Here is an 11,936-nt window from a genome sequence, read left to right as displayed (position 1 = left end):
GAGGAAGACACAAAGAAATGGAAAAATGTTCCATGCTCATGGATTGGAAGAACAAATATTATGAAAATGTCTATGCTACCCTACCTAAAGCAATCTACACATTTAATGCAATCCCTATCAAAATCCCACCCATTTTTTCAAAGAAATGGAACAAATAATCCTAAAATTTATATGGAACCAGAAAAGACCTCAAATAGCCAAAGGAATATTGAAAAAGAAAGCCAAAGTTGGTGGCATCACAATTCCAGACTTAACCTCTATTACAAAGCTGTAATCATCAAGATAGTATGGTACTGGCACAAAAACAGACACATAGATAAGTGGAACAGAATAGAGAGCCCAGAAATAGACCTTCAATTCTATGATCAACTAATCTTTGACAAATCAGGAAAGAATGGCCAATGGAAAAAAGTCTCTTCAAATCATTTTGGGAAAATTGGACAGCCACATGCAGAAAAATGAAACTAGACCATTTCCTTATACCACACATGAAAATAGACTCAAAATGGATGAAAGACCTCAATGTGAAACAGGAATCCATCAAAATCCTTGAGGACAACACATGCAACAACCTCTTCGACCTTAGCTGCAGCAACTTCTTCCTAGGTACATTGCCAAAGGCAAGGGAAGCAAGGGCAAAAATGAACTATTGGGACTTCATCAAGATCCAAAGCTTTTGCACAGCAAAGGAAACAGTGAACAAAATCAAAAGACAACTGACAGAATGGGAGAAGATATTTACAAATGACATATCAGATAAAGGGCTAGTATCCAAAATCTATAAAGAGCTTATCAAATTCAATACCCAAAGAAAAAATAATCCAATCAAGAAATGGGCAGAAGACATGAAGACATTTCTGCAAAGAAGACATTCAGATGGCCAACAGACACATGAAAAAGTGCTCCACATCACTCAGCATCAGGGAAATACAAATCAAAACCACAATGAGGTGTCACCTCACACCAGTCAGAATGGCCAGAATTAACAAGGCAGGAAATGACAGATGCTGGCAAGGATGTGGAGAAAGGGGAACCCTTCTACATTGTTGGCAGGAATGCAAGCTGGTACAGCCACTCTGGAAAACAGCATGACAGTTCCTCAAAACGTTGAAAATAGAGCTACCCTACAACCCAGCAATTGCACTACTGGGTATTTACCCTAAAGATACAAATGTAGTGATCTGAAGGGGCATCTGCACCCGAATGTTTATAGCTGCAATGTCCACAGTAGTCAAACTATGGAAAAGAACCTAGATATCCATCAGCAGATGAATGGATAAAGAAGATGTGGTATATATATATATATATATATATATATATATATACACATACAATGGAATACTATGCAGCCATAAAAAGAAATGAAATCTTGCCATTTGCGACGACGTGGATGGAACTAGAGGGTATCATGCTTAGAGAAATCAGTCAATCGGAGAAAGACAACTATCATGTGATCTCCCTGATATGAGGAAATGGAGAGGCAATGTGGGGGGTTTTGGGGATAGGAAAAGAATAAATGAAACAAGATGGGATTGGGAGGGAGACAAACCATGAGACTCTTAATCTCACAAAACAAACTGAGCATTGCCAGGTGGATGGGGGTAGGGAGAGGGTGGTGGTGTTATGGACATTGGGGAAGGTATGTGCTATGGTGAGTGCTGTGAAGTGTGTAAACCTGGTGATTCACAGACCTGTACCCCTGGGGCTAATAATACATTGTATGTTAATAAAAAATTCTTTAAAAAACCCCCTCATCTCTTGAGTACTGTCAAATCTGGGATGGGTAACAGTAGGACAGACAGATTCACCTATCCCCCATTACACATCCCCCATGTCTAGGCAGCCTATCAAAGACAGAAAGAGTGAGAGAGATGTTCTTCCTTGGGAAAAGGGTGGTAAAGTCAGTGTCCGATTTCAGGGCAGATACCAGAGCCAACCTGTCCCAACACCAGGCTTAAGCCCATTATCCTAGATTACTTCCTGTAGGCTTTAGGGGACCCACACACATACCATGGTTCCAAAGTGGGCAAGACTCCAACCAGAAAAAGAATAAGATAAGATAGCATTAGTGAGTCTTTACCTATTAAAAGTTACCTTAAATGTAAATGGACTAGGGGCACAAGAGAGGCTCAGTTGGTTAAGTGAGCATTGGTCTCCCTGTTCAGTGGGGAGTCTGCTTGAGTATTGTCCTGCTCCCTCTGCCCTTCCCCCATGCTCACACAAATGCTCCTTCAAATAAGTATTTTTTAAGAAGGTAAATGGAGGGGTGCCTGGGTGGCTCAGTGAGTTAAGCCTCTGCCTTCGGCTCAGGTCATGGTCTCAGGGTTCTGGGATCGAGCCCCCTATCGCGCTCTCTGCTCAGCAGGGAGCCTGCTTCCCCCCCTCTCTCTGCCTGCCTCTCTGCCTACTTGTAATCTGTCTGTCAAATAAATAAATAAAATCTTAAAAAAAGAAAGGTAAATGGACATCTTCAATCAAAAGACACAGTGGCTAAATGGATTTTAAGAAATCAATTGTATGCTGCCTCCAAGTGACTTGACTCAGCTTTAAGGACACAAATGGGCTCAAAGTGAAGGCAGATGCAAATAGAAACCAAAAGAAAGCAGGGGGAGATGTACTTACATAAGGAAGAAAAATAGACATTAGGTAAAAAATTGTAACAAAAAGTCATTGAATAATGAACAGGTCAGTTTATCAATAGACTGTAATAACCATAAATAAATATTCATCCAATCCTGCAACATGTATACCAGGCTAATATTAATATATCACTATAGAAAAACATAATATGATAATAGTAAGGGACTTGAAAACCCCACTTTAAACAATGGATATACCACCCAGACAGAAAATCAATAAGGAAACACTGGACTTGAACTATACCAAATGGACTTAAACACATATTCAGATGATTTCAACCAACAGTGGCAAAATATACATTCTTTTCAAGCATGCATAGACCTTTTTCTAGGATATGCCTTATCTTAAGTCACAAAACACATAGTGGCAAATGTAAGAGAACTGAAATTACACCAGGTATCTTTTCTGACCACAATGCTATGAAAAGAGAAATCAGTAACAGAAAAAGTTTTACAAATGTGTGGAAATTAAACATACTCCTGAACTGACAATGCATCAAATAAATTAAAACAGAAACTGAAAAAACTTGAAACAAATGAAAATGGAAACACAATATGCCAAAATTTATGTGATGCAGCAACAGTTCTAAAAGGGAAGTTAATGCCTACCTTAAAAGAGAGCTCTCGAATAAGCACTCTACTGGTACACCTCAAGGAACTAGAAAAAGAAGAACTGAAGCCCAATGTTAGTAGAAGAAAAAACATGACAAAGATCAGAGCAAAAATAAATGGAGAAAAGATACAGATGTAGTGAAAAGAAGGGCTGTCTGTACTACAATGTTCGTAACAGCAATGACTGTAGTTGCCAAACCGTGGAAAGAGCCAAGATGACCTTCAATAGATGAATGGATAAAGAAGATGTGGTCCATAAACACAATGGAGTATTATGCCTCCATCAGAAAGGATGAATACCCAACTTTTATATCAACATGAATGGGACTGGAGGACATTATGCTGAGTGAAATAAGTCAAGCAGAGAGAGTCAATTATCCTATAGTTTCACTTACTTGTGGAGCATAAGGAATAACATGGAGGACATGGGGAGATGGAGAGAAGTGAGTTGGGAGAAATCGGAGGGGGAAGCGAACCATGAGAGACTGTGGACCCTGAGAAACAAACTGAGGGTTTTGGAGGGAAGCTGAGTGGGGGGTTGGGTGAGCCTGGTAGTAGGTATTAAGGAGGGAACATATTGCATAGAGCACTGGGTGTAGTGCATAAACAATGAATTTTGGAACACTGAAAAAATTTTTAAAAATAAATGGAGATTAAAAATTTTTAAAAATAAATGGATTAAAAATTTTTAAAAATAAATGGAGATTAAAAATTTTTAAAAATAAATGGAGATTAAAAATAAATGGAAATATTTTAACTAAAATGTGTAGTTTTTTAAATATAAGAAACTTGACAATCCTTAGCTAGACTAAAAAAGGCAGACTCAGAACTAAACGAGTAGACATTATACCTAATAGGAAACACCAGGACCAGATGATTTCACTGGTGAATTCTACCAAACATTTAAAAAAAAAACACTAATTCTCAAACTCTTCTTAAAAACAGAAGAGGAGGGAATACTCCTAAACTTTTTTATAAAAGATTTTATTTATTTATTTGACAGAGAGATAGCAAGAAAGGGCACCTGGGTGACTCAGTGGGTTAAGCCGCTGCCTTCGGCTCAGGTCATGATCTCCGGGTTCTGGGATCGAGTCCCGCATCGGGCTCCCTGCTCAGCAGGGAGTCTGCTTCCCTCTCTCTGTCTCTGCCTGCCTCTCTGTCTACTGTGATCTCTCTCTGTCAAATAAATAAATAAAATCTTAAAAAAAATAAATTAAAAAAAAAAAGAAAGGGAATACAAGCAAGGGGAGTGGGAGAGGGAGAAGCAGGCTTCCTGCTGAGCAGGGAGACCAATGCGGGACTTGATCCCAGGACTCTGGGATGATGACCTGAGCCGAATGCAGATGCTTAACCGACTGAGCCACACAGGTGCTCCCTAAACTAAACTTTATTTTGTGAGGCCAGCATTATCCTGATACTGAAGTCATATTAGGACACTATGTATAGGGATATTGGCCTGTGGTTTTGTTTGTTTTAAAGTTTTATTTTATTTATTTTAGAGAGAGAGAGCAAGCATGAGCAGGAGGGGCAGAGAGAGGGAGAGAGAATCTTAGGCAGGCTCCACCCAGCACAGAGCTAGATGCTGGACTCAATCTCATGTCCCTGAGACCTTGATCTGAGCTGAAACCAAGAGTCTTTCACTCAACCAAATGTACCACCCAGGTGCCCTCCTAGCCTGTAGTTTTCTTATAAATGTATTTGTAAAAAATCTCAACAAAATTATAGCAAACCAAATCCAAGAGGACACTGAGAAGGCTATACACCATGATCAAGTGGGATTTTCCCCTGCGATACAAAAGTAGATCAGTAAATACAAATAATTAAATGTAATAAATTACTAAAATGAAGACAAAATTGGAGGGGGAGACAAACCATAAAAGACTGTTAATCATAGGAAACAAACTCAGTGTTGCTGGAGGGGAGTTGGGTGAGGGGATGGGGTAACTGGGCGCTGGACAATAAAGGGCATGTGATGTAATGAGCACTGGGTATTCTAGAAGACTGATAATTCACTGACCTCTACCTCTGAAACCAGTAATACAGTATATGTTAATTAACTGAATTTAAATAAAAATACACATGGAAAAATCTTATAATCATCTCAATAGATGCAGGAAAAGCACTGGCCAAGATTCAACATCCTTTCATGTTAGGAACACTCAAGAAACTAGGTATAGGGGTGCCTGGGTGGCTCAGTGGGCTAAGCCTCTGCCTTCGGCTCAGGTCATAGTCCCAGGGTCCTGGGATCCAGCCCCACAATGGGCTCTCTGCTCCACAGAGAGCCTGCCTCCCCCTCCCCCTCTTCCTGCCTCTCTGCCTACTTGTGCGTTTTCTCTGTCAAATAAATAAATAAAATCTTAAAAAAAAAAAAAAACTAGGTATAAAAGGAATGCATCTCAACATAGCAAAATCTATATAAAAAACCTCAGTGGTATAAAACTGAAAATTTTCCTGCTAGGATTAGGAATGAGATCAAGGTGCCTACTCGCAGCAGCAATTCAGCACAGCACTGGAAGTCCCACTAGAGTAACTAGGCAAAAAAAGAAATAAAAGGCATCCAGATTGGAAAGGGAGAAGTAAAACTATTTCAGTTTGTAGAAAATATGATGTTACATAGAAAATCCCTGAAGACCCTACTAAAAAAACTATTAGAACTAATCACCAAATTAAAGTTGCAGGATATGAAATTAATATAAAAAGATTAATTGTGGGGACGCCTGGGTGAAGTGTCTGCCTTCGTCTCAGGTCATGATCCCTGGGCCCTGGGATCAAGTCCTGCATCTGGCTCCCTGCTCAGTGGGGAGACTGCTTCTCCCTCAGCCTGCTCTGCCTGCAGCTCTCCTGTTTGTGCTTTTTTTCTCTCTCTCTCTGACAAATAAAATTTTTTTAAAGATTTTTTTAACTTGACAGAGAGAGAGATCACAAGCAGGCAGAGAGAGAGAGAGAGAGGCAGAAAGAGAGGAAGGGAAGCAGGCTCCCTGCCTAGCAGAGAGCCCAACATGGGGCTCAATCCCAGGACCCTGGGATCATAATCTGAGCCGAAGGCAGAGGCTTTAACCCACTGAGCCACCCAGGTGCCCCCAAATAAATAAAATCTTAAAAGAAAAAAAAAAAAAGCTTAGTTTTGTTTCTATACACTAAGAAAAAACTATCTGAAAAAGGAACACAATTCCATTTACAAGAGCATCAAAATATGTAGGGATATCTTTAACCTAGGAATGAAAATCCTGCTATTTGTGAAAATATAACTGGACTTTGAGGACTTTATTCTATGTGAGGTAACTCAGAGAAAAACAAACTATATGACATCAGTCACATGAGGAATCTAAAAAAGCCAAACTCACAGAAACAGTAAAATGGAGGGTCCCAGGGGTTGGGGGATGGAGGGAAAGGACAAATACTGACCAAACTTACAAATATACGAGTAGGAAATAAGCTCTAGGGATCTAATGCACAGGATAGTAAATACAACAATGGTATTATAACCATCGAATTTGTCAAGAGATTGAAACATAATTATTCTAATCATTAAAAAGAAATACAATGTAATATGATAGAGGTGCTGATTATTGCTACAATGACAATTGTATTGCAATATATAAATGTATCAAGTTGACATTTTATACAACGTAAATTTTACAGTATTATATATCAAATCTATTTCATTAAAAAATTTTTGACACTGATGAAATAACTGAATTCACTGATAAATAAATGAACATTGTTAAAATGTCCATACTATACAGAGCTAGCTACAGACTCAAGGCAAGCCCCTATGAAAATTCCAATGACAGTTTTCATAGTAAGAGATAAACAATCCTAAAATTTTATATAACAACAAGAGACTCTGGATCACCACAGGAATCTTGAGGAAAAACAAAGCTGGTAGTCATTATACTTTCTGATTCCAGACTTTAATACAAGCCTGTGGTGATCAAAACAGAATGGTACTGGCATAAATACAGACACACAGAGCAATAGAACAGAATCTAGAGCCCAGAAATGAGCCCTTACATATATGGTGAACTCCTATTCCACAAGGAAATCAAGAAGATTCAACAGAGGAAACACAGTTTCTTCCATAAGTGGTGTTGGGAAAACTGGACAAAAACTTGCAGAATGAACGAACCTGGGCTCCTATCTACACCACTCCCCCAAATTAACTTGGAGTGGCTTAAATTCTTATATGTAAGATCCTAAATGTAAAACTACTAAAAGAAAACACAGAGGATATGTTCCTCGATATGGGTTTTGGCAATGATTTTTTTTTAATATGGCAGCAAAAGCACAAGCAACCATGGCAAAAATAAGTAAAACCATATTGAATTTCAAAGCTTCTGCAAAGCAAAAGAATTGGGAAGACAAAAAGGTAATCTACAAACAGTAGAAATTATTTTTAAAACCATCTATCAGATAAGGACTTAATATAAAATCTATATAAAATATTCACACAACTCAATAGCAAAAACCCAAGCAATCTAATTAAAAAATTGGGGGAGGACCTGATAGACATTTTTCCAAAGAAGACATACAGATGGGTAACAGGTACATGAAAGTTGCTCAACATCACTTCATCAGAGAAATGCCAATCAAAGCCACACTGAGGTAGTATTTCACACCTGTTAAAATAGCCGTAGTGAACAGACAAGAGACACGTGTTGACAATGCCATGGGAAAAGGGGAGCACTGTTTCAGGAATATAAAATGGTAAGCCACCATGGGAATATGAAATGGTAAGCCACCATGGAAAACATGAAAAATAATACCACCATCTGATTGAGCAAATGCACTCCTAGGTAGTATATATAAAGGAAATGAAAACAGAACCTTGAAAAGATATTTGTAGCTTCATGTTCATGTTCATTTGTAGAGCATTATGTACACCAACCAGTACATGGAATCTACCTACATGTATATCGAAAGATAAATGGATAAAGAAAAGGTAGTATATATCCTCAAAAATGGAGTATTTTTAAAAGATTTTATTTATTTGAGAGAAAGAGCACAAGAAGGGTGAGGGTAGCAGAGGGAGAGGAAGCAGGTAGGGTTTGATACCAGGACTCAGGGGTCATGACCTCACCTGAAGGCAGATGCTTAACTGACTGAGCCACCCAGGCACCCCTGTCCACACAATGCAGTATTATTTAGTACCATGAAAGGAGGAAATTCTGACTTTGCAACAAGACAAATGGAGCTGGAGGGCATTAAACTACGGGGAGTAAGAGAATGACAAGTATTTTATTTATTTGATGGGAGAGAGAGATCACAAGTAGGCAGAGAGGCAGGCAGAGGGAGAGAGGGAAGCAGGCTCTCCACTGAGCAGAGAGCCAGACCCCAGGCTTGATCCCAGAACCCTGAGACCATGACAGGAGCTTAACCCACTGAAACGCCCAGGTGCCCCACTTTGTTGTTGTTGTTTTTTAAATCAAGTATTACTGACCATTTAGTTTCAGGTGTATGGTGTAGTAATTCAACAATTCTATGTATTTCTCAGTACTCTTCAAGAGAAGTGCACTCTTAATCCCCTTTATCAATTTCCTTATCACCCTACCTACCTCCCCTCTGGCAACCACCAGTTGCCTAGAGTCTTTTTGGTTGTTATTTACATCTTTTTTCCTTTGTTAGTTTTGTTTCTTCAGTTCCATATATGAGTGAAATCATATGGTATTTGTCTTTCTCTGACACTTCAGTTAGCATTGTACTCTCTAGGTTTCTATGTTGTCATTTATGTGCCAACTCTAAAAAAAAAAAAAAAAGAAAAAACAATCTCATAGACACAGAGAGCAGAACTGTGGTTGCTGGGGGCTGTGGGTGGCAGAAATGAGAATTTGGTCAAAGTGCACCAACTTGCAGCTATAATATCATGAAGTTCTGGGAATCTAATGTGTAACATCATGACAATAATTAAAGATACTGTATCATGCACTTGAAAGTGGTTAAGACAATAAATCTTAAATATCACCACTCTTCCCCCAAATTAAAAGTGAGAAGACAGAGGTAGTTAAGTGAGATCACTGTGGTAAGCATTTGCAGTGTACGTCTGTATCTGATCGTCAGACTGTGCACCTTACACTTCATGTTATGTGTTACTATTTCAATAGGGGAAAGAAAAATGAACTCCTAAAACTTTAAGGAGAAAAGCAGAATATAATTAAATCTAAAAGAAGTTACTTCAATTAAGGGCAGGCTGAAGCTGAATTTTATACAATGGAAAATAGTCACCAATTAATGCTTATGTCCTGCTGACTACTTTGTCAGTTTCATGAGAAAAATTTCCTAACCTTACTCATGTCTTAATTCTTCAGAATCATTGGGAATGACTGCATCCATCGTTCTAAGAACGTGCCGATTATTTCCTTTAAGCATATTGCTGATTTGAACAAAACTGAGGTTCAATTATTTAGGAAAACAAGGTAATTAGTGACAGCTTTAGAAACAGTTCCTCTCTTATTCTTGTAACAGTTTGGAGATTTTAATTTTTATTAAAAGAGACTGTAATTTTATGATATTAAATAATTTTACCTTCTCCAATGAAATATTTTCTACCTTTGTTCATTTATATCAAAGAACTATAAAAACAACTTAGTAATGCTCAAATGATTAAACATATCATTCCTTAAATATTTAAGTTTCAACAGATTCTACAAAGGCCCTTGCATTTCAAATAATTTAATATGCCAAAATTCAGCTAGCAAAGTAGTGTCATTGTTACTGTTCCTTATTCTGTATTCTCTTTGATACAGCTGAGCACAGTAACAGTGTAATTGTATTTCTGTGCTGACACAGTATGCCCTTATTTTTTTCTGAAAATCACACTGGGATTAATCATTTCAAAAGTTCATAATAGCTTGGTCACTATAATATTACAAGTGTTGAATAATTTGATTTGAATGAATTTGTAGATTATGTCACTTAGAAAAACTATAGATACCTATATAGCTCACTCAAAAATGCTTCTGGTAAGTTTTAGGCAAGAATTGTTTTTGAAAACTATTTTTGAAAACTTTAGGCAAGAATTATTTTAGCATTTTTAAGATCACATTTCAATATGATTTTTAAAATAACAACTATTTAAGTTACTAGATATCTAAGAGAGAGAATAGCTGTGATTTAGTCACAGATCACTAACTTAATGGTATTTTATAACAAATCATGTCAAAATTATATTCAATTATTATTTCATTTTACAAGGATGTTAGAAATAGAATGGCATGAGGTATGTAATGATAGTTGATATTTAAGATACTTTCTGAAAGAGTTTTATTGGATTTTTCTTGTAATGTTTTTCTAATTTAGAAAATGATATAATTGGGGCACCTGGATGGCTCAGTCATTAAGCCTCTACCTTCAGCTAAGATCATGATCCCAGGGTCCTGGCTTTGAGCCCCGCATTGGGCTCCCTGTTCCTCGGGGAACCTGCTTCTTCCTCTCCCACTCTCTCTGCTGTTCCCTCTCTCTGTCAAATAAATAATTAAATAAATAAAAACTTAAAAAAAAAAAGGAAAATGATAGAGCTAATTTCTTCTTCATAAATATTAAAAGAAAATTACCTGTTTATGCTCGTACAAGATTCTTTTGAAGATTGATTTTAACATATTTGAACATCTTTATTTGATCATTTTTTAAACAACTACCAATGTTTGATAATCTTTGATTTTTCAAAAAGATTTTATTTATTTATTTGACAGAGAGAGAGAGAGATCACAAGTAGGCAGAGAGGCAGGCAGAGAGGGGGAAGCAGGTTCCCTGCTGAGCAGAGAGCCTGATGTGGGGCTCAGTCTCAGGACCCTGAGATCATGACCTGAGCTGAAGGCAGAGGCTTAACCCACTGAATCACCCAGGTGCTCCAATAATCTTTCATTTTATCGAGAGATATTCTTATTAGTATCTTTACACATCTTTTTTCCATTATATACATTTTTCCATATTTATATTTTTATATATATAAATCTAAATATATTTATATTTTATGTCTTGATTCATGGATGAATTCATTCCCAGTGATTCCAAAGAATTAAGACATATATAAATATTTATAGAAATATAAAATATATATTTTTCCATATATATTTCCATTATATATTTATACATCTTTTTTCTCAAGTTTTTAAGTGCTCTAGTAGTTTACTCAGAGGGGTATATATTAAGGAGATAAAAAAGAGAGAAATGTCTCTATTCATATGATTTTCCTACTATGTATCTTTGGCTCGAGATGCTGTGTTTACTTTTCTGATTAAAAAATTAATAATGCCCATTACAAAGAATTTAGCATGAAAAGTATGGAGATAAAAAAAAAATTTTTAGGGCGCCTGGATGGCTCAGTGGGTTAAGCCTCTACATTTGGCTCGGGTCATGATCTCAGGGTCCTGGGATCAAGTCCCGTATCGGGCTCTCTGCTCAGCGGGAAGACTGCTTCCCTCTCTCTCTCTCTCTGCTTGCCTGTCTGCCTACTTGTGATTTCGCTCTGTCAAATAAATAAATAAAATTAAAAAAATTTTTTAAATTTATTTTTTATTTATTTTCAGCATAACAGTATTCATTGTTTCTATACCACACCCAGTGTTCCATGCAATCCGTGCCCTCTCTAATACCCACCACATGGTACCCCAACCTCCCACCCCCCAACCATTTCAAACCCCTCAGATTGTTTTTCAGAGTCCATAGTCTCTCATGGTTCACCTCCTC

The sequence above is a fragment of the Mustela nigripes genome, chromosome 6 (assembly GCF_022355385.1).
Source record: "Mustela nigripes isolate SB6536 chromosome 6, MUSNIG.SB6536, whole genome shotgun sequence".
NCBI lineage: Eukaryota > Metazoa > Chordata > Mammalia > Carnivora > Mustelidae > Mustela > Mustela nigripes.
This window is presented reverse-complemented; position numbering follows the sequence as displayed.